The sequence below is a fragment of the Pipra filicauda genome, unplaced genomic scaffold, assembly GCF_003945595.2.
Source record: "Pipra filicauda isolate LSUMZ 115617 unplaced genomic scaffold, ASM394559v2 scaffold256_size1097316_pilon, whole genome shotgun sequence".
In the NCBI taxonomy this organism is placed as follows: Eukaryota; Metazoa; Chordata; class Aves; order Passeriformes; family Pipridae; genus Pipra; species Pipra filicauda.
In genome coordinates, this window is record NW_024104372.1 from 903,251 (window position 1) to 925,328 (window position 22,078).

At 40.9% G+C, this 22,078-nt stretch overlaps 1 long non-coding RNA gene across 1 annotated transcript; it reads left to right on the forward strand.

Annotated features, from left to right (window-relative positions):
• Positions 1–91: 91 nt before the first annotated feature.
• LOC113999341 lies at positions 92–21,349 on the forward strand. The gene is made up of 2 exons (XR_003544830.2): positions 92–359; positions 20,637–21,349. It is a non-coding gene; the product is annotated as an uncharacterized LOC113999341 (long non-coding RNA).
• The last annotated feature ends 729 nt before the right edge of the window (positions 21,350–22,078 follow it).

The following is a 22,078-nucleotide window of genomic DNA, read 5'->3' on the forward strand; positions in this document are numbered from 1 at the left end:
AGAAAGCTGCTACTTCCCTGTGCTCTTCCCCCTGGTGACTGTTTTATTAAGAAACGGCAAAACCTGAAGGGAACGGCAAAGATGACAGCAGCACTTGGGAAGAGCGTGCTGCCCTCCTCAGGCAACCTGCCTTGAGGAGCTCACTGCTGCTTTGAGACCAGCCACTAACTCAGGAGAGGTTCCACTGCAAGAAATAACTCTATTTAATTTTAACAACCATGGCACAACGCGGGAACAAAAAGCCGGCCATCACAGCCGGTGACGCTTCCGCTCTCCCTGTGAGGGCGAGGGCGCGGCGGCGGCGGCTTTTCTCAGCACCTCAAGGGCCTTAGAATGGCGACGGGCGAGCCGCGAGGAGGGTGAGAGTTGTCCTTGCATGGGCGCCCACGGGCCCTCCCGACAGGGATGTAGACTGCGTTGACGTGAAGGGGGGAGCTGAGGCCGTGCTGTGTAGCTGCCAAGCACCTACCTCCCTGCGGAGGGGCGCGAAGGGGGGAGAGCAGGGGCATGCGGCCGTTGCAGCCTTCCCTCCCTCTCCACCCGGAGCAGCGGGTGGCAGAGCCAGCTGGGGAATCTCGTTTGTGTCGGGGAAAGGCGCAGCCGAGAGAATAGTTATTAACAATTTCAACAAAGTACCGGCTAAGAATAGGTGACCGAGTTTGGCCTGGCCTCTAAAAAAGACGTGTGCTCTCAAACTGCTCCCTTGGCAGTGGTGGGGGCCGTGCACCGCCTTTGCACTGTAGTGCTTCTTGGAGCAGAAAGAAGTCCGCTCTATTCTAGTGTAAAAGATGCTGCCTTCAGGTTTTCCTGTAAGTTGAGCCTTGTATTTACACTTTGGAAATAGTCAACAGACCAGGTGGCAGAATTATCTGCTTGACTGATAAAAATGCTAACCTTGATGAGAGTTATTCATGTTCCATGCATCCACTCAGTCAAAGAAAGGCATATTGTCTCTAATATAATGCCCAAGCTTTCAGATACATAACAGCAGGAGAGATGCTTATGTGTTGGATGCTTTTGTATTGGAGGAGCAGAGACAAGCTGAAATAGAGGTGGCCACTCTCGTCCAGACCAAAACTAGACTCAAACATGGTTTGGAGTGTTTTGTTTGTTTGTTTGTTTTCTTATTTCCTTCAGATTTACAGACAGAAACTAATATGCCACATATAACCTAGTGATACAACGGCTTTTCCTTCCTTTTTATCTATGATTTTGGGACCCCAGAAGGTAACTGCTCCTCAAATGATATGACTATACCTTGCACTTGATAACAGGAATTTTGAGATCCTCAAGAACCCTTATTTTTGCCCTAGTTTCTCAAAGGACTTGAACTGCTCTGGTGACCAGCAACACGACCTAAGGGAATAGCATGAAGCTGCGTCAGAGGAGATTTAGACTGGATAGTAGAAAAAGGTTCTACACCCAGAGCATGGCTGGTAACTCCCCAGGGAAGTGGTCACAGCACCAAGCCTGATGGAGTACAAGAAGCATTTGGACAATGCTTTTGGGTACATGGTGTGACTCTTGTGACTGTCCTGTGTAGGGCCAGGAGTTGGACTCGATGATCCTTGTGAGTCCCTTCCAACTCAGGATATTCTGTGATGCTACGAACTTGAGTTTTGCATGGCACAAGTGGTAAGATTTATGTGCAAAAGCACGGCCTTGTAATGCCTGTAACCATCCCCCTTTTTAATGTGTGAAAGGCTCCGTGGGATTCACAAGGACTGCAGAAGGCCAGCATGCAGTCCTGCAGTGATCTGCCGCACCGCCACTTGGTGTGTGGACTCACCACTTGAAGCTGCTGTAGCTGGAGATGGCAAAGTAGGAAATATTTCTTATATCCCACTGAGCTCCATCAGGGGTTACTGGCTGACATCTGCAGCTCAACTCAATATTGAGTTGACAGCTGACTGTCAGGCTGAAGTGTCCAATGTGGGGGACAGTCAGTGTGCATGGAAAATTTTGTAGTTGCTCATGTTGCAGTTTCTTCTCCCGGCCTCAGCCCTGATTTCTTCCCAGAGCAGGAAGCAAAGCTCCTTCTAGGCCATTTTTGCAGACTCAAGGAATTAAGTTGAAGATTAGCTAAAGTATTTAAATTATAGTACTTTGATCTACAATCTCGTGGATTGTGCTGCAGCTACCACTAATGAGAGCTACAAGTGTAAATCTAGGATGTGATTCAGAGAGTCAAGTTCTCATTTTGGTGCAGTGTATAGCATCTGTTATGAATTCAGCACATGCAACCTCTCTCACTGATACTAAGTTATGTGAACGACTAGAAGGCGTGCCACATACATGAACTAAGCAAGCCAATTTATATTCTCAATTATACTACTGTAAAGGTAAGGTACTTCATTAAATTCTAGTGGTGCCAGGTTTATACCACTGATACAGTAATTTAGTCTAATTTAAGAATATATTTAAAAATGTATTTGTATTTTTCTTTAGTGTGATTGGTCTGAGGCTTGGGAAGCCAACTTGTGAGTTTACAGAACATTCACTGTTAATCCACAGAGTGGTGCTGTTGGTGTATTCTGGATGTACTGCAGCAGAATATAGAAATGTCTTAAGACTGTTTAATTTAGCTAGATTTTTGTCCAGGTGGCATTGTAACTAAGGACAGAATTTAAACAAAATACTTTACTTCTCTATGTACTCAGTCTCTCTGAAAAATAAGGGTTCTTTTCTAATTGCAATTCCATGTATCCAGATCAGTTTTTGTTTTTTTTCCACCACGCTTATGTCATATTATTGTTGTTTATAAGTGAAGTTAGTGTTCTTCGACACAGTGCAGGACTGGAGAGGTCTGTCTGTCCTTGTCATGTCTTTTGTCGCTCAGTGTATGAAATGACGTGACCTGAGGGTTTTAGATGACAGCTGGGGACTCTGCAGTCTGGAAAGGCTTCCTTCAGTGTGAGGTTCTGCATGCAGGGAAGCCAAGTGCAGAAGCCAGGGTAACACCTCTTGCTCGCCAAGGTTGTGTGTGATAGTCATTGCTGTTCTCCATTCTCTACTTCCTGACTGTGCAGAAACAACACAGTTGATACTGGGTCAAATTCCTCTACATATGCCACCACATGCTCTTACCTAAATTCTGCCATGACAGTGTAACTCTCTGAGAATAAGAGAATATTTTGATTCTGATGCCCTTAAACTCCTGGCTTTTCTGAGGTGATTGCCAATGAATTCTGTTTATACCATTCTGTACCACCCTACTAAAATTACTCTTACTCCTTTAAAATTTACTGCTGTTTTGGTTATTCACAGAGTCACAGAATATGCTGAGTTGGAAGGGACCCATAAGGATCATCAAGTCCAACCCTTAGCCCTGCACAGGACCATCCTAAAAAGTCACACCATGTGCCTGAGGGTATCATCCAAACACGTCTTCAACTCTGTCACACTTGGTGCTGTGACCACTTCCCTGGGGAGCCTGTCCCAGTACCCAACCACCCCCTGGGTGTGGATCCTTTTTCTACTATCCAATGTAAGCCTCCCCTGACACAACTTCAGCCATTCCCTTGGGTACTGTCACTGGTTACCACGGAGAAGAGATCAGTGTCTGTCCCTTCTCTTCCCCTCACAAGGAACTTGTAGACTGCAGTGAGGTCTCCCTGCAGTCTCCTCTTCTCCAGGCTGAACAGACCAAGTGACCTCAGCTGCTTCTCATCTTCATTGCCCTCCTTTGGACACTCTCTAATGGCTTAATATCTTTCCTATATTGCAGTGCCCAAAACTGCACACAATATTCAAGGTGAGGCCGCACCAGTGCCAAGCAGAGCGGGACAATCCCCTCCCTCGACTGGCTGGTGGTGCCTCCCAGGACGCAGTTGGCCCTCCTGGCTGCCAGGGCACACAATGTGGAGAATTATGCTGCCTTTACCTGAATTGCTGATTTATCAGCTGCAAGTTCACAAGAATCAAGTTCTTTTTACCTTGTCAGATAAATCAGCACTTTCAAAAAACCCTTGATTTGTATTTACTCAATAAAACCTTTTTCAGAGCCCAGGGCTACATTTAGCCTAGAGATTTCAACTTGCAATGAGGGTGCTGCATCCTCTGTCACTTCTTTTCAGCTGCCCTGTATACCAGTACCAGGCCCACAAAATGGCAGACTGTGCTTACTTCCAAGATGAGCCTTGTTCAGTACTTGCTCTCACTGGGTATGTGGAGGGCCTCTTCCAGATTAGATACTAGAACAGGTAGTAAACTGGGGCAGGAAAGCTCTCACCACTATTGTTCAAAGGAGCATAAAGAGCTTGTTGAAGGACCATTTCCCCAGGTAGAAAATGGTTTCTGCCAGGACTTGAGAGTTGAATGTGGGATTTCCAATCTCTACCTTTCTTCATGGCCAGAAAACAACCTTGAAATACACAGGCAAAATATGTTTCGTATTTTCTTCCACTGGTTTATCTAGTTTAAGGTTAACAATTCACGTGCGTAATCAAGTGCTCTTTTAGCCCAGAATTAGAGTCTATATGGTCTGGTATTCTATTTTTGCAGCAAAAGAGCGAAGTTAATAACATTAAAAGAAATGTAACACTCCAAAGTTAAGCACTACAGATTTGTGATTCTTCCTCTTGCCTTATTTTCTGAAGAGAGCAGCTTTATTTATTGGATAGCTTTCCTACATTCCCAAACTCTCTGTCCTCTTCCCAGAATTTTGCAGAGGCTGTTTGGAAAAACAGAATGCACACATGTACTTTAAAAGAGCAGAATAGCATGTGCACAAAGGGGCCAAGTTTCAGCAACCTTAGTATTCTTAGCTTCTATCTGAAGTTTTATACTGCAGGGTGTTTGTTTTTCCTTAGTTTAATGTAGCTTGAGAGATAAAGAAGAGGTTGTAAGATTAACTGAAGAAAACCGAAGTAGTGATACAATATAATTATCATCCTATTTGAAGTGGAAGTAAAGGAAGTATCAGAGCTAAAGGAACAGTGAAATTTGAGCAGGTTTCTCCCTTTAAATATCCTTTCTCCCTTTATCCAATATCCTTTAAATTCCATTTTGTTTCCTTTCCTCTCTGGTTATAATTCATGGAGAACTGAAAGGTGGACTGCAATTTTACAGAAAGGTAAGGACCTAATGTTTGTAAGTACCTAGGTTTAGAAAATGACCGGTGCAAAAAAGCGTGCATCTGTTTCAGTTCAAGTGACAACAAGGTATTTGGCACTGGCCAGTTCCTGGGGGTACGGTCTTTGCAGACACAACTCCATTGACTCCCCTGAATAAGCCCAAATACATTCCAGCTGTTTTTACTTTCTTTTCTTTCAAAATGGAATTTGGCATGGCTGCATCTCTGATCCTGCAGGGCTCTGACACATACTGGTGGAAAGCCCCAGGATTGCAGGTGGGGAGTATTGTACACAGCTGTGCAGAGTTAAACAGTGACAGTAATTCTCTGTTAGCAGTTGTTACATTTCTTAATTTTATGGTCACCTCTTGAATTGGTAAGTGTATCTATGACTGTGTTTCATGTAGTCTTTTAACAAAGATGTAAAGAAAGGAAACTATATTCTGGCCTTTAAAATATTGTTCTTTCCCATTCCTAAACGCTAGCCAGAATCAATGAGAGTATCTTTGGAAACATTTAATTTATTCAGCAGTCAGGCTTTGTTATTAGTGAATGGCTAAATTCACATGCCCACCAGTATTCTTTGTGACACTAGTGGCCTGAATTAGAGAGAGTCTGAAGTTTTGCAATGTGAAACTGATGGTTTAGTGTCCACCATCTAAAGAGAAAGGCTCCATTGGCCTCTCCTTCCTTGTGTGTCTTTTCTGTCTCTCAGGTTCCCTTGAGGCAGCATTAACACTTCATATTAGCCAGGTAACATTTGTCTGAAAACAGAATCGTTTTGGGAAAGTTCATCTTTTTGCATAGGATGGGACAGAGAGTAGGGAACTGGCTGGAGATTAGTCTGTTTTGCTTCATAGTTTATTATAAAATGTTAATTTTTTTTTTCGATGACTTTGCCTAAGTATTAACATTTGCTTTGGAAATCTAGTAAGCTTCTGTGAAGATGAAGGACAATACTCCATATATTCTGCTTTCAAGTTTTCAGAAGAATTTGACTAGTTATGTTATCAGGCTCAATTCACCTATAAGACTGTCTCACAGTACCCATTGCATTCCCCTGTGGTAGTCTGGACCTTCTCTACTCTGGATTTGTGTGATACTGTTGTAAAGGCAGGTGGTGTTACTGTCACACATCCTTTTTCAGGTCTCTTCTGGGACAGGGGAATTAGCCTTGGAGATGCCCTGAGGAAATACTGATGTGCGATTTGGGTCACACTTTGTAGAAGCCAGAGGCCTTTTATTTTAGTGAAGGTGGAAATGTCTCTGGGAATGTCTAAAGGGGAATTGAGACAGTATTTCTTTTCTGAAGAATGCATGAAAGCATGCAGTTGTCTTCAGAGGATGATAGGCTTCTGAGAAAGATCAGTGTTTCAGGATTGTGTTTGTCTTCGCTGGCTGGGGTAAGGATAGAGCTTGGTGTCTAAAAGGGAAAAAGGAAGGAGTATTCAACAGGAGCTCAGCTGAAGGATGTGGTATGGCAAGAGGATAAAGGAGGTCATGTAGAGGAGGTGCAATCAAGAACAGATTTTTCATGTGTGACAAATTAATACACTCTTACAGTTCCTGGAATCCCACTTTCTCCAGTTGTCAGGACTTGTGTGTGGGCTCTTTCAATGCTGTCAGTTGCAGTACTTCATTAATGACCCTTAAGGGGCTAACATTAACACCTGTTTGTGGTTATTTCCTGTCACTGTTTACTCTCCCAGATGGTATAAATACAATATGCCCAGTGTGTTAGGCATTCGGCAGTAATACACTCTTTGCCAGCTAAATGCCATTCATGTTAAATTTGGCAGGCATTTCATGGTCTGAAGAATCCGTCCTCTAAGTCAAAAGCAAAAACTTAGATTCTGAAAATAAATAGGAAAGAAGTAGCCCAATTGTTTGTCTTCCATCTTATAGGTTAGTCTTCTTGTACCAGAAGGGTAGAACTGAGGAGAAGAATCTTAAATTCTAAAATACATAAGACTGAGATGGGTGCTCCAGTGTAGTTGGATAGCATATACTCACATGATCCTGAAACTTTTATTTCATGACCAGAGGATGTGTGACTTTGTTCTGATGACTGAAAGCCACAGATATAGGAAGACTTTGCTGTAGAGATGAACGTGGTCTCTGAGTCTTGAATTAAGTCTTGCTGCTGCCTGAGAAGATGTTTAAAGAAGTAATCAGAGAACTCATAAACAGAGTTTCTGGAGTGCTCTGAGAAGTTGTCCAATACTGGTCAAAATGTTTCGTGCATGACTTCAATTTCTAGTTCTCCCAGAGCAGGGAACAGTTTTTTTTCTAGGACTGTAATGTGCCATGTCCCTTTGCAGTTCTAAGGAAATGTTTTATATTGATAGAAATAAGAAAAATGCCATAGTATCTTGGCTTTGTCAGGGTCAAAAACATTAATGACATAGGCATTTGTGACTTTCTAGCCCAATGGGGAAAAGTCTAAAAGATGAGTAAATGCATATCTATGCTAACCCATAGCCCAGTTGTTCACTAAAATCATTGCTATATAAAATGCTACATTCTGCACTGGAAAGGTTAAATGGGGTGCTTATGCCAACAGTGGGCGTATAGATTCATTCTTCTAGATAATGTTATTCAGAAGCTGAATCCCTGACAGCTGTGCCTTGGTAACAGAGATGACGGTAAAGCATTTGTCTCTGGGTTCTGCACAGGCAAATATCCAAATCTGATTATTTTACTAGATCAAGCAGAGCAAAGACCTATCGAGTTATGAATGTAGTCATTTACTGCTACAGTCCTTACCGTGGTGCATTCTGTCTGTTGTATGTGTGTGTGTAAATGCTAAAGTCAGTTAAGAATGCAAGCCAGTTTAAGGACAATTTAAGATACAGATTTTGAGTACTGTTTCTTCACTCATAGGATCTTATACATCTGAGTGATATGATCCTATTCATTCATCAACTCCTCCCAGTGTGGTGGATAATTTGTCAATAATCCAACCAAACCTGGAGACTGGGTTCTTGTAAGTAGAAAGGCTCTGCGAGAGGAGATAAAGAGCAAGGCAAAAGCTGCAGCTGGAGAAAAGCCACTTAATAGTGGGCAACTGAGTGGATCAATGAGAGGTCATCTTCCCCCAGGCTTTCAAAGGAGACAAGATTTTTTAATATAAGGAATACATGTCACACATAGGAGGTAGGTCCTTTTTACCTTTCAGTGCTGCCCCACCATCATCTCCAACATGCAGGAGAGGGTAGCTTATGGGCAAGGGGTACTCAGCTAAGCAACCATTGCCTTTGTTCACCTCATCATTTTTGAATCTCTTCTCTTTGAAGCAATCTTTAGGCTTTTGTGGATACGGGATATGGCTGCAGTATGTCGTAGAACAATGTACTTATGGTTAAAGATGTTTCTGTAGGTCTTATCAGTTTTGATATCCAAAACATTTATCTGTTTGATAGAAAAGAAGCATTTTTTTGGTAGTTTGTTGTTGTTGCTGCTGCTGTTGTTGTTGCTGCTGTTGTTGTTGTTATACATAGGGCTAGACTCCTGCATTGCCACACTGTAGTGGCCATGTGCAAACTGGCCTCTCAGGCAGGCAGTTAGACTCATGGTGTTTAGCTTCAATGGTAATGATTATAATCTGAAGCTTCTTTTGTTCCCTGCAATTTGATGACCCTTCATTGAGGTGGGTATGATAAAAGAGATTATGTCTAAATTCATGTAATCTTTGCATTCTGATTTTCTCAATCACCAGTTAATACCATGGCTCAACTGAATGGACACCTAGGACGTGCTTCAGATTTTGGAAATGTCAGGCAGCTTACTCCAGAGTTGACTTTTAGTATCCAAAGAGCCAATAAAGATTGGTTTATTTTGGAAGTGGTCTCCTGCTTCCCTCTAACTCCATATTGATTACTAAGGTTTAACTTCCAATATCAGAAGAGGTTTGCATTTCTGGTTGTACAGTAAAGAACAAAAGTGTGGGCTGTGAGGCCTAGGCTTAGATTGAAAGGGGTCAGAGTGGCTCCCTCTGTGTGAGGAAACTAAGTTTTTTAATGTTGCTGGAGGAGGTTGTGTAGTCCAGAGCAAGCGTCTTCCAGCACAAATGTTTGACAACTCTTAGAATGTGTTTAAAGGTCTGAAAGCCTTCCTTAGCATTAAAGGGAATTAAAAAACTGGAATCTCCAGCAATGGCTGGGTCACAGATCTTCTCAACGACTCAATAAGAGTTTCTCCTGTACTGGAAGCCCTGCCAACTCAAGCAGATTGCTGGAGAGCCTGTAGTATTTTTTCTGCCTGCTTTATCAATATCAATCATAAAAACAAAGTAGTTTGGAATTAGATGACAATTTAAATGCTGATAAATATTGAAATAGAATAGAAGTGATTGTAGTGACAGTATTAAGCATGTTTGTGGGTGGTGTGTGTACTCACAGAACAGGGCTAAAATCTTATTTACAAAGTTCAGGCAGAAGAAATGCATTTGTGAGAGTTATTTCTCTCTTTGTCAACTTGGATTGACATTTGAAAGCATTCACATGAATCATCTTTACAAGTCTGCTTGATACATCTATCCTTTATCTCTAACAAATCTCTTACCTGACTTTGAAAAAAGTATACCACATATCATACTACTCATTCTCCTGAGGAATATCTATAGAGAGCTGTGGAAACTGTGTGGGATTCCAAATCTTTCCCTACAAGTTGATTAACAAATAATAAATGAGACATCTTTGTGTCATTAGTGGAGAACTACCTCTGTTTCTCCGGTGTGCCATTGCCAGTGTGTGCTCAGGGCAGTCTACATAACAGTCATTAGTATTAGGAAGAGAGCTGAGAGCACTGTAGTCTTGGGCAGATGGAGCATCCTAAAAGATCGTATACTTCAGACAGTATTTACCCTGGATATTAGGTTGTGGACTCAGTGCAGGGAGCATTTTTCAGTATGAAACTGGGATTTTCCAGTCATCAAAGCCCATTTGCACAAGTTTGAATCCTTTTTATTTTTAATCACTGTTATGCTCTGCCTTTTTGCTACCATGTAACACACAGTTTTTATCAGCAGCAAATGAGAACACTTTGTTGACCATGCTGTTATTTCTAGTTTTAATGATGTCTTTGATTGATGTGAATAGTATGTTCAGCATGATCTTGTGCCACAGATTATGATCAAGACAGATTTCCTTCAGGAGAGTCTTTGACTTGCCTATAACACTAGACATTTTTTTCTCAAAAGTATTAAGAAGATTTTTTAAGGATAAGGCCAAAAGGGAGAGAGTACAGAGAGGCAACTGAAGTGTCTGGAGGTTTCTCTTATTACTGATGAAGGTGGACAAGAATTGCCGTTCTGTCTGACTCCAACTGAACTTGCTTACTGTTCCTGAGCCATAAGCTGCCTTTACAGCCTATATGAGCTTTTGTGTCCATGTATACCTGCTCTTACCAAATTGCCCTACTCAAAGAGCAGCCTAGAATGACTGTAGTTATAGCTAAGCTATGAAATTCAGCTGGAGCATCAGCTACTGAGGGGGGTTGCTTGTGTTGAGAGTCTTAGAGCCTTCCTTGCTGTGGATTTGGCCCACTCCAACTAGGGTTCAAGCCAGGCTGTTCCTGGACAAAACTTGGCAGATCAAAAGGCCCAGGGATCATTTCTAATAGGCTGTTCATATGAACTTGACTGTTGCAGAAGAGGGCTGTTCATTCCCATTCTGTGCCTAGGGATGCCACTGAGTGTGTGTAATTTAGCCAAAAGTGATAATTCCACAGTCAGGTTCAGTGTGATCAACTGCCCTGATATACTATCTGGCCATAGTGTCTGAAAGTGGAGGATCTTTTCTCTGCTTCTTGTCCCACCTATATATGAAGAGATAACAGCCTTGACACTGCTGTTATTTGCAATCATCATAAGTGACCTATCTGCCGTGATAGGTCCACGATACCCCTTTTTTCCTTGTTCAAATGCACAAACCAGAATACTGCGAAGGAAGACGAGTTGTTTTTGCCTGAGCTGGCATCATTGTCCTATTGCTTGGCTGTTCACAAAGTATTTCCAAGCATAAACGGCATATTCAGATGCAAGCTCCACAGTGTACTTGTGCATGTGTAGTTAACCCAACCTACCTATTCTGGCATTGTGATACAAAACCAAGAAAGGACAGCCAGTATCATTAAACAGAATACCAACTATTTGCCAGCCTGTAGGGTTAGTTGAATATCCAACATTGATCAAATTTCTGAATGGCCGAACACCCAGTATGTCTGCTTTTGTGTTAATGCCTACTAGAGGACTCTCAACTCTTTTAAAAACTGGGCTACACATCTCAGTTCTCAGACATGGTCTTTATGCATCTGTTTTTGAAAATCTGACTTTACTAAATGTGGTTTGTTTAAAATAAAACCCTTTGCTTCCCTGAGCTCTGGGGTTACCCTTCTTTTTCTGCTTTCTCCCAGAAATTTTTCTGGTATTACAGCCTAGAGAAAGTCTGTAATAAGGCTGCTCATGCCAATGAATTGATAAGTAAAAGGCTGAGAGGTTTCTTACGAAGACCTGTTCCCCATAGTAGGGTGACTATCTTCATAGGCATGATGTTATACTGAGAGTCTTTATGGTAGAGACGGCTGCGTTCTTTCATCCATCCTTTCCTTCCCTGAAATCTTCAAGTCTTCAGGCTGCTCGGCTTCACCTCTTGCTACTGAGAGTGATGACTTTCAAGTTCTTCCTGTACTTTTTTGTTGGAATCTTCCCAGGCATTACATGTTACCTGCATCTCCATTTCATTTGGGGAGATTTCAAATGAAAGAGAAACAGTTTTTTTCACAGAGATGTCTTCTGTATTCCAAAAAACAAATTAAACTATGAGACCCTTTAAGATGAATTGGTATTAATTGAAATGAATTTCTTCCCCAGAGGAAAAGGCCAATCAGCTGGAGGAATTTTGGTTTTCTGTGTGTAGAAATCAAGTTAGTAAATGCTAATCTATAGCATTTTTTGGTGTAAGGCACTTTATAGGTTGTGCATTTTCTATAGTGGGGAAGATTTTGTTATTACATTTGGTCCTATGGCTTGGTTTTGTGTTATTCAGCATTCTGAGCTCATTACTTTTTTTTTTTTCTTATAGTGGGGCTGGTGCTTTTTTTGAGGCATATCTTCATACAGTGCTTTGGATGTTTTGTCTTGACTGAAATTTCTCGTTCCAGCTCAGTATCCTGATTTCTGCCTTTATGGATTTTTTTGGCTCAGATAGCATTGGGACAACTGGGTTTTTTTTCTCCCTTTCTGGATTACTCTGCCTTTCTTCAAATTCCAGCTTTCCATTTGGTATGCTTTAATATTTCCCTCCTTCATTCCCTCTGTGTGCTGCTCTGCATTTTTAATTAAACCATTAACCATTAATTTAAAATTAACCATTTTTTGTTGGTTAATTTACTTGTGAAACTTTGCAAAATGTTAAAGCTGTTGCCCATCTTTTGTCCATTTTGCAGATAGTGTGTAATGACTCTGAAAGTTATTTTGGAGTAATACATGCCCTGCAAACTCAACCATTTTAAGCATGCTCATTTCTCTTTAAATGGAACAACTTTCACTGGCTATTTATGTTCTTCAGTTTACTATATAATTGCATTCATGAATTCAATTTTTTTGTTTGAAGTTCAATCATTCATCATGCCAGACAGGCTAGAATTATTTAATATCTTATCACAAAAGTTATGTGTAATTAATATTTTTAATTGAAAATATAAGTTCTTACGTTTTTGTGTGTGTTACAGTAGGGAGTATACTGAATGACAGACAAATGACACATGGTTCATAGGAAAAACTCTGCTTTTGAATTTCTTCTGGACTGATCATCCATCATGGGTAATATTTAGTTGTTTCTCTGCAAAGGTATAAGTGGCTCCACTGTTTGAAATGCAGACTTGGGAGTACTGTGTTTCTAGTGAAAGAGATTTTGGACCCAATTTGGCCTATTTGGACCATTTAATACTGATAAGGGGTGTTAATTGCAAAATTACATACAGTGTGTTTTGTGAAGAGTCTTTGCATATAACCTGTTCATCCATAAATGAGAAGATTAAATAAATTATAGGGAAGTGAATATATGATAACTGTAGGATTAGAAGATTGGCCACTGACTTCAGAGAAAACTAAATACTTTTGAACATCTTGCTTTTGACATTATTTTTGAGAATGTTTGCATAGCTGGGCAATGGTTAATATACTACAAATCTTTGACAGTAGAAATTGGCCCAGAAATTCCTTTTTAGGAAGGTTCACAGCTTTCAATTTGCTCTGTCAGCAGAGATGCTAGGTTCTGTTTTTTGAAATAAGGGTATCAAGATTTGGAAAAACTTGTGCAATATATGTCATTTTGTAGAAGAGGTTTAATAAAGCTACTTGGGAAACCATTAAGAAAAATGATGATTCAGGGATGTCTGTTTGCTGTGGCTTAACCCAGAACTATTTGAGACACCACAACCCCAAGGAGTAAATTTTATGCAAACTTTTGTATTGTTCAGTGGCTGATGACTCCACTTGGCTTGTGTTTTACTTCATTTTTAACCTCTGGACAACACTAGGAAGGGTAATGGTTATTCTACATTAATCATTCCCTGACAGTGAAGAGGCAATCTGGGCATTTGGAAATGACACAGTAAATTCTTGACCTTCACAGCAAATCTCCCAAGGACTTTAGAGAAACCATGGTCATGCAGATGTGTCAACTTCTGTACTCTAAGGCAGCATCTTAATGTGGACTCAATATCAACAGCACCCAAGATGACTGTCTTTGTGCTGTGACTGTCAGTGTCTACTCAGGCTTCAGAGAGAAGGTTCTTCCTCCTGCTCTGTCCTTTTTTACCTGATACAGGCAGTACATCACAAGACCTTTTCCCTGTTCTCTTCATCCCACAAAAACTGTCCTCATGACAATGAAGTGCTGCCTTCTGGAGCACCAGGAGAATCCAGTTGAGTAAAAAAAATCTTCTTCTTAATGAACTGGAGGTCTTAAAAGCATCTAGCACTGAGAACGTGCCCCAGAATGGGGATTAGCATTCAGTCAATTTGCTGCAGGCTCAGTACTTTATTGCTGGTGTCCACAAGGGACTCCACTCCTGACATGACAACTCTATGTATGCAGAGGCTCGGCAGCCTTGTGTTTCCCAGCAAAGCCACCAGAGAGCCTTTGTGAGGGGAGCTTTGCTGAGCAGCTTCTGGGTTGGCAGGGAGATCAGGAAGGTCTGCCATAGAAGATGGAATATTCCATTTGCTGAGCTCTCTCTGTTTCCTGAAGTATCATGCCTGATGGTTGCTTCTCTCATACATCATTTGCAGGTTACACCAATACTTTCTGGAAGTCCAGAGTCAGCAGACTTGATTTTCCTATGATGTTTACATACTCTTCTTATCGCCTTGGGTATTATTTCACTTCCTTATCTTGAATGTGCTTGGTACATGGAGGTATTTGACCTCTATACTTCTTCCCTCCTCCTAGCTTCCTTTGTTGATATCTGCAGCTGTAATTTCTACATTTTCTTTCCATAATAAACTCCTCTCATTTAATTTCTTCATTTTCAGTCCTATTGTAATTGGTACAGGTTTCTACTTGCCTAAAGTTGTCCTTATGGGGGCATATGTAGTGCCATCATGGCACAAGGCTCAAAAAATCTACACTGTGACAGCAGTGGCCATCCTCCCTGTGAATTGTGATTTCATTTAGATCTTCACATAGGTAGGCAGTGTAGATGAGTGGCACTTTGCAGGGCTGAGGTAGTATCAAGGAGAAATCCAAATACTGGGAAACCCTGTCAGGAAACAAAGCTTCAAGAGACCCTCTAGGAGATGTAGACATGATTAGCCCTGGTCGTCTTTCTGATGTGCTAATCTTGGAGGGCCTCTGTGTAAGGAGAGCCCATGCTGGGGTCAGGATGTGCGGTGATTTACCCAGAAAGTGCCTCTGGTAGTTTCATTCCCTGTGCCACTGTACAACAGCATAGGCTATCCTGGGAGCCATATACTGGAAGGTGTTGTTATTAAGCACAGGTTAATTGTGTCTTTTTCGTTGAGAACTGGAATAGGGGCACTTCCAAGAGTCAGGGACAGCTCAACAAGAAGGATTAGTAGTGTCCTATCACTATTTGTTTTGGCATATGCAGAAGTGGAAAATAAAAATTCTTGGATGTGTCCCTGTTTAATTTTCAGTCGGAGAAAGCTCTATATTCTTCCAACCTGGCTATTTTAGTTGTATTATTAAATATTATTACAGGTTCAGCCACTTTATGATCAGACCAACTTCTTTGTAAAATACGTGATCCATTTAAGGCTTTTTTTAAAGTGAGAAATATGGAAATGAACAGCTCTGCTTTCTTTAGCTCTCTAAAGTACAAAACCATTTTAATTTTAAATTTGTAAAAAGAATTCTTTTTCTCACGTGGGCCCCTCTTTGCCAAACCAGGCACCTCAGGAGAGTTAAGGACATAAAGCTTTCCAAATGCTTCTATGTAGCTTGAAGTGAGGTCATATGGGTGACATGTCTTTTATTATAAAGTATTACAAGAGGAACACTGGTGGGAAAGAAAAAAATTTTCTTCTCTTAGAGGGAATGCCTTTGCATAAACAGATGGGAGTAGGAAGGGCCAATGAAAAATAAAAATTATTGATATTTTTAAATAAATATTTACAACATGTATTTTAGCAGGTTTGTACAAGCATAAACCAGTTCATTTGCCACCTGCAAAGAAATTGTCTGGTTTTACTTTTAATGTGGGTAGGTAGTACAGGAAATTTGTACTTCTGTGAATCCTAATATATGTAAATATTTTTGTTGCTGTATTCATTTGGTAACTCTGTAATTGTACTGGAAAAAAAGAAATACTGGGCTGAAGTAGTGCTTGTATAATTGTTTCTAGCATGCCTAAAAGTCTTTGCATCCCTGTTCCTCGACTTCAGGGACTCGAGATCACTTGACTTGCTGGGTTCTGTTTGGTTTTCTTGGGGTTTTGGTTTTTTTATTAATAGAGGACTGGGAGGTGTACTGAGTTTAAACCATCAATGCAAATAACTCTTCAGCAACTTTTCCACTAGTTCACCAGAAAAGTTCATGGTTTTGTAGTGGTATGATTTTTAAAAGATTTGGTTCTGTTCAGTGATTAATATCGGTCAGCCTTTTCTTACTTTGTCTTTTGAAGTTCTCATAGGCAAGAAAATGACAGTAAATCACAGCATACACTTGAGTGCAGAGATGTTTTTATCAGATTTATGCAGCTACTCCCAGACTTTCTGTGCAAAGAGGATCTTGGCTTTCAGTGACACCTGCAAAATATTTCCTAAAGTGAGGCAGCTATTGGTGCACTAGAAAGGGAGAAATCTCGGAAGCAAGTAATGGTCCAGTAATGCAGTCTGAAAAAATGCTGAATCTGATCCCTGCATAGAAAACTGTTTGGAACAGACATGGGTAAATACATTTTCCAGAAGTGGCTTTTATTTGCACAAGTGAGAGATGGATGTTTTGAGTTCTTAACAGGTATAGGCCTAAAGTGTAAAAAAACTCTGGGTCACTGGTTCTGATTTTGACCTTTGCATTCATAAGAGAAAGACTGATCTCTCTGAGGATATACTAACTAATGGAAACCAATTATTTGCTCTCACTTCAGCTCTACAGACTATCGAAAAGTAAAATAACACAACACGCTCTGGCTTCAAGGCCATGGAGTGAAGAACATGTTTCAGGAGAAAGGCAGCACTTCAATATTTGACATTGGTAAATAAACATTGTGATAAGTTTGACCAAGAAAGACTGTGATTTTTTCATTCACATGTGATGAATATTATTCTTTTATGTCACTGTTTCACTAACACTACACCCTGTATGATACTCCAGGATAATCGGCCAGTGAGGCATATTTTAACTGATGTGAAATAAAGGCAATGTAGCAGCGTATATACAAGAGCTGGTAAGTGAGCTGTATGCTTTACGTGGAATGGCTATTTCTGGATCCTAAGCTCAGCAGCTTAGTCTGTGAGCAGAGGACGCTGCATGCTGGAGGACTTGGAGGGAAAACTGTCTCCTAAGACAGCTACTTGCGTCTGAGAGGAGACATGGGGCAGGTGGCTTGTGCAAAACTGAAAGGACACTTTCCTCCAGTCCTAGAAACTTCTCTGCCCCATCTCCATCAGAGCATGGGGAAGCTTAGAGGTCCAGGGTGAGATCCCAGAGAGATTTGCCAAGAACTAGGAAGGCCTGCATTGGAATAGCCTACATCAGCATCCACGACCTGCTACTTAGGACTGGAAGTAGGATGGATAACCAGAGATTCCAGCCACTAGGAAGCTGCAGAAACATGGGCCTCTGTTGCCACTTCATTCTAATAGGCACAAAACTGTGTTAGAGTGTATAAGGTAGCTCCCCTGGATGTGCAGGGAATTAACTGGCCGTGGTTCAGCAACATTTTGGAGCAGCCTTACCATGAAGTGCATGGTATACTGGGATCATCTACCTCTCCCAGGCTCCCTACTCACTTGTGCAAGGTCTGGCAATGAGGTAGCGCAGCTGCTGGAAATTCCAATGCTGGAAAGGATAGATATGGGGCTTCAACTTTGATGCCCAGCACTGTCATTTAGGGAGACCCTGTTCTCCCCCTTGCTTTTAGCCAACCAACTTGCTCTATTCTAAGAAAATGTTATTGTATCTTTTAATGAAAAAAGTCTTTGCTGACCAAACAGGTTTGCTTGCGTTCTGTTAGCTCCAATAACACTGCTGGGTGGAAAGCAATCAATCCTGGAGTTTTTAATAATATGTGAGCTGTAGCTTTGCTTTGCAAGCAGGCAGGACTGTAATAGTGTCTGCTGAAACTATTCCTGCCAAAACAAACACCAGGAGAGATTTCTTTTCCGTATACTGAAGTCTCACTTTAGTACTTGCTGGGGAACACTTTTCACTTCTCCAGTCTTCTGCCTATAGTGGACAAATAAAGAGCACTGCAGATAGCAACAATCAGTGAGCATGTTGGTACTGGAGGACTGCCTGAAAAGTTGTGGGCTGCAATCCTTAATGCAATGTTCTCTCTATGTTTGGAAAGGACTTTACTCTTTCCTTTCAGCGCTTTTATAAGACCTCGGGGCTGGGGCCTGCATTCTTCTGCAGTAAGCTCACAAGGTTGGATTCCCTTCAGACTTGCAAACCTTGATCACATTCATATTTTATGTGAGCCACTCTGCATAACTGATTCTTCTGGTGTTTATTTTTCTTGATTTGAAATAATTCTTATTTCCCTGTGAGTAAAACTTGCCTGTTAATGACTGCTAGCTTTAGCATGACAGCAACTATCCTCAGGTCTTCTCTCATGGCTCTGTCTCACCTCATCCGTCACCTCCAGACATGAGGTCAGAGGTTGCCATGAGGTGGGGGAAAAAATCATGATTTTGAAGAACTGAATTGTTTTGCTTAAAGCATTGTCCTGAGATTAGCTATTCAGACCTCCTTGGCTCAGGTGGTTTTCTTTCCTGTAGGAAGGGAGACCCCAAATTTCCCAGTGGTTAGGTCATAGCTTTGAGTATACTAATAACAAAAACATGTGTTACCATACTGACTGATGATAATTAGGACATGCTCTTTGCAGTTGTGCCACTGTATTTATGCTTGTGGTTTTTTGGGGGTGTATGTGTGTCTCTGTGTGTTGGTAGTTACAAAAAATTGTGAAAATGAGATGGGAACTTGGATCTAGATCTGTCCGTCACAGCCCATTTGCCCCTCCCAGGCTGCACCCAGAGCCTGGATCCGAGACCAGGAGTAATCAGAGAGAAGTTGGTTCTTCCCTTGCACCAAGTAGCCAGGAGCAGCAGTGAGCTATTGGTAGGTTTCAGAGTTAGAGATGGATGGGACTGAGTATTACCATAAAGTGATGTGGGCTCAGACTGTTTTGGAGTTTCACACACAGTTAAAAATGGCAGTAGGCAATATCTAGGATGCTGTGAAAAAGCTCAGACTTGTGACATTTGCATTTCAGTGTTGTGGAGCAAAGTATTTCTATTACTTTTGTCTAAAATTTTGCTTGTTTGACTAGGTTGACTGGCTTTCTCAGTTTCCAGGTTGTCATCAGCCACGGGAAGCATAAAATACCACAAGTACACATCATATTTAGCTGTCTTGTTTATCAGTTACTCCCAGAAAATGCTGTCTTCTATGTAGATATAGAAGTAAACCATGGATGTAGGCCATTGTTATAGGTTAGAAATCCAGGAGAATTTTATTCTCCCTGCCCTCCACTGTAAGAAAGACAGAGTCTGAATGGAAAAAAAGTCAATTAGCCTTACAAAAGAATCTAGCTGGCCAAGCTGCATTCCTTCCAAATGGCCCAAAATTTCAAAGTGCTTTACTGAGTTGCAAACTCAAAGTACCATTTTCCTTTGACTATGAAATTTGCACCTGAATCTTGCTTTCATGCCCACCAACCATATGTTTCCAGACATTTACCTGCAGGAAAATGAAGGTACCTTCCAGTCATTCTAGGAGATGAAGCTCTGAAAGAGCATTTTGCAGCTACGCAAAACACTATATTATTCTGGATACCAGCCATCAACCTTTACCTGGGTAACCATTGCTCTTAAGGTGATGAATAGTAATTTTCTTTGATAGGACTTGCGATGATGATCTTGGAGACTATCTTATATTATTTGAGAATACACATGCGAGCCTTCTAGAAACATATGGGACTCCTGTGTCCTCTCCAAATCTTTGATAAGATCTACCATCCGCTACCGTAATGGAAAAAGACACTTTTGATGCCTGATGGGATAAAAGAGTTCCCACCATGGTCTGATATTATTTAATCTGACTGTGAAGATGAATCCTCTATTCCCACTTCTGACTTTTCCTCTCTTATTTTTCCCCATGTAATTATCTTTTCACCTTCATTTTTTTTATCATGCAGATAGATGAAATGTTTCTTTATCATTGCTAAGCTGTTGGTGTCCAACACAGGCACTGTAATATTACCTGTTTTCACCTAAATTGTGGAAGACAGCTTGAATCAAACTAAACATTGAGATCTAACATCAACTAACATCAACTTTCTACCTTTCATAGTCTGCTCACATTCAGAAAGGCTTTCTTTCATCGTAAGTCATGCTGCTCTCTCGAATGTCTCAGTGCTTGATTTATGAAAATCCGTGTAGTTGAAAAGTATTACAGAGGAAACATATTGTCAATAGCCAGATGCTATGCAACAAACACTTGGAAAACAAACATGCACTCAGCAGTTGAGGGTCAACTTCTGGTTCTACTGAAGTTTCCAAAGAAATTGAAGGTTTTTTCAGCCTAAAATGCAGGTTAACAGAGGACAGAGACTGGTAATGTTTATACAAAATACCAAGATGAAGGAATTTTTGATTTTTTTTTTTTTTTTCATGAGCCAGACAAATTTTGTCTTCTTTTGAACTGATAGAGTGACCTGGAGAAGGTGAAGAAGATCTGTTAGGTTTCCCATAGGTAAACAGTTGTAGAAACATCTTTAAAAGAAAGAAATTACTTTAGTATATGAGATGAAATTTACAATACATTATTTTGTTCACCCAAATTACCTTTTTTGTTATCTCTTTTTTAAGGTTCCTTCTTAAAGGAGAAGTTGGAGGAAATTCTGTTATTGGAAGTCTTGTGCCTGTATGAGGACAGTGCTGGAGTACTGCCACGGTACTTTGACACATTATCATCCTAGTAAATGACCCAAGTGTTGAAATTCAGTGTGGAGTGATGGCTTTTGTAAAACTTTGCCATGTGTTTCAGCCCTTCTGGCAAGCACAGCATTATCTGATGGTATGTCACCGGGAGAGGAATGGAAGGAGACAAGGGAAAAGAGAATATGGGCTTTATATGAGCTATAGTATTTAAACTAAAGCTGTAAATAAAGAAAAGCTTGCCTGTAAGTTTACAAACATACAATTAAGACCCTTACTATTATCTAAATCCTTTTTCTTGCCTTATGATTTTATGATAAAAAGCATTACTGTTGGTTTTGGACTTTCATAATAACTCTAGTAGCCACAGAGAGAACCAAATGTTGTTTGTTTATTTACTTGTGAACCAAATTATGCCCCTCTGCAAACTTTGCTGTGTAATTTGCACTGGATTTGCTGTTTACAAGCATGCACACACTGGTTTAAGTACTGCCTTCTCCCTGGAATTAGAATTGCCATGCAAGTGGCTATGATTTTAGTGAAACAGTTGCAACTCATTATATCTCCCAAAGTCAGAAATAGTCCTCCATTCAAATCTGCAGTCAGTGCCTATAATAAATAAAACATGGCTGTCAGAATTAAAAGAGATGGAGTCATGGTAACAGACTCTGAGTACCGTTGAGTGTGATTAAATAAAATTGTGGATTTCTCCCCATTTATCACTTGTGGTTCATTTTGTTTAACAAATTCAGAAGTCAGTTATTGGTTACACTGGTTGCCTACCCAGAGCATACGCCTTTGAAGTGTACACTTTCGCACGCTTTCTATGTGTTTGCATGCTGGTTTTATATGTATTTTGCTATCTGTGCAGCACAGCCACGGTTGCAACTGGACATCTTCATAATTTCTGCTGACATTTGCCTTGCTGTCAGCCTCACCCAGCTGAAAAATGCACTGTGTGCTTCCAAATGATAGTGTTTGGAAATCTGGCCAAGGCCCTCTACAGGGCCTCAAAGCTGACACTGAAAACTTGCTGAGTTATCAGTTCATATCAGGTGAAAACAACCTAGCTTTGCCCTAACCGATTTTTATGCATGCTGGTGATGAGATTTAAGAAGATCTATGCAGCTAATTTCTATTGATCACACCATATCATGTTTGAGCATAAAGGAAGAAATTTCATCTGGAATGAAATGATGTCCATTAAGATAAACAGAATGAAGATTTTACACCAAAGGAAATCTGCCTCTCAGTGGGTAGTTTTCTTCTGCCTCATTCCACAGGAGGATGCAATGGGTGTGATGGCGTCCTCTTCCAGATCTTGATACAGGGCTGACTCTGGTGCTGTGGGTTTCCCAGCCAACCTGGGGAGT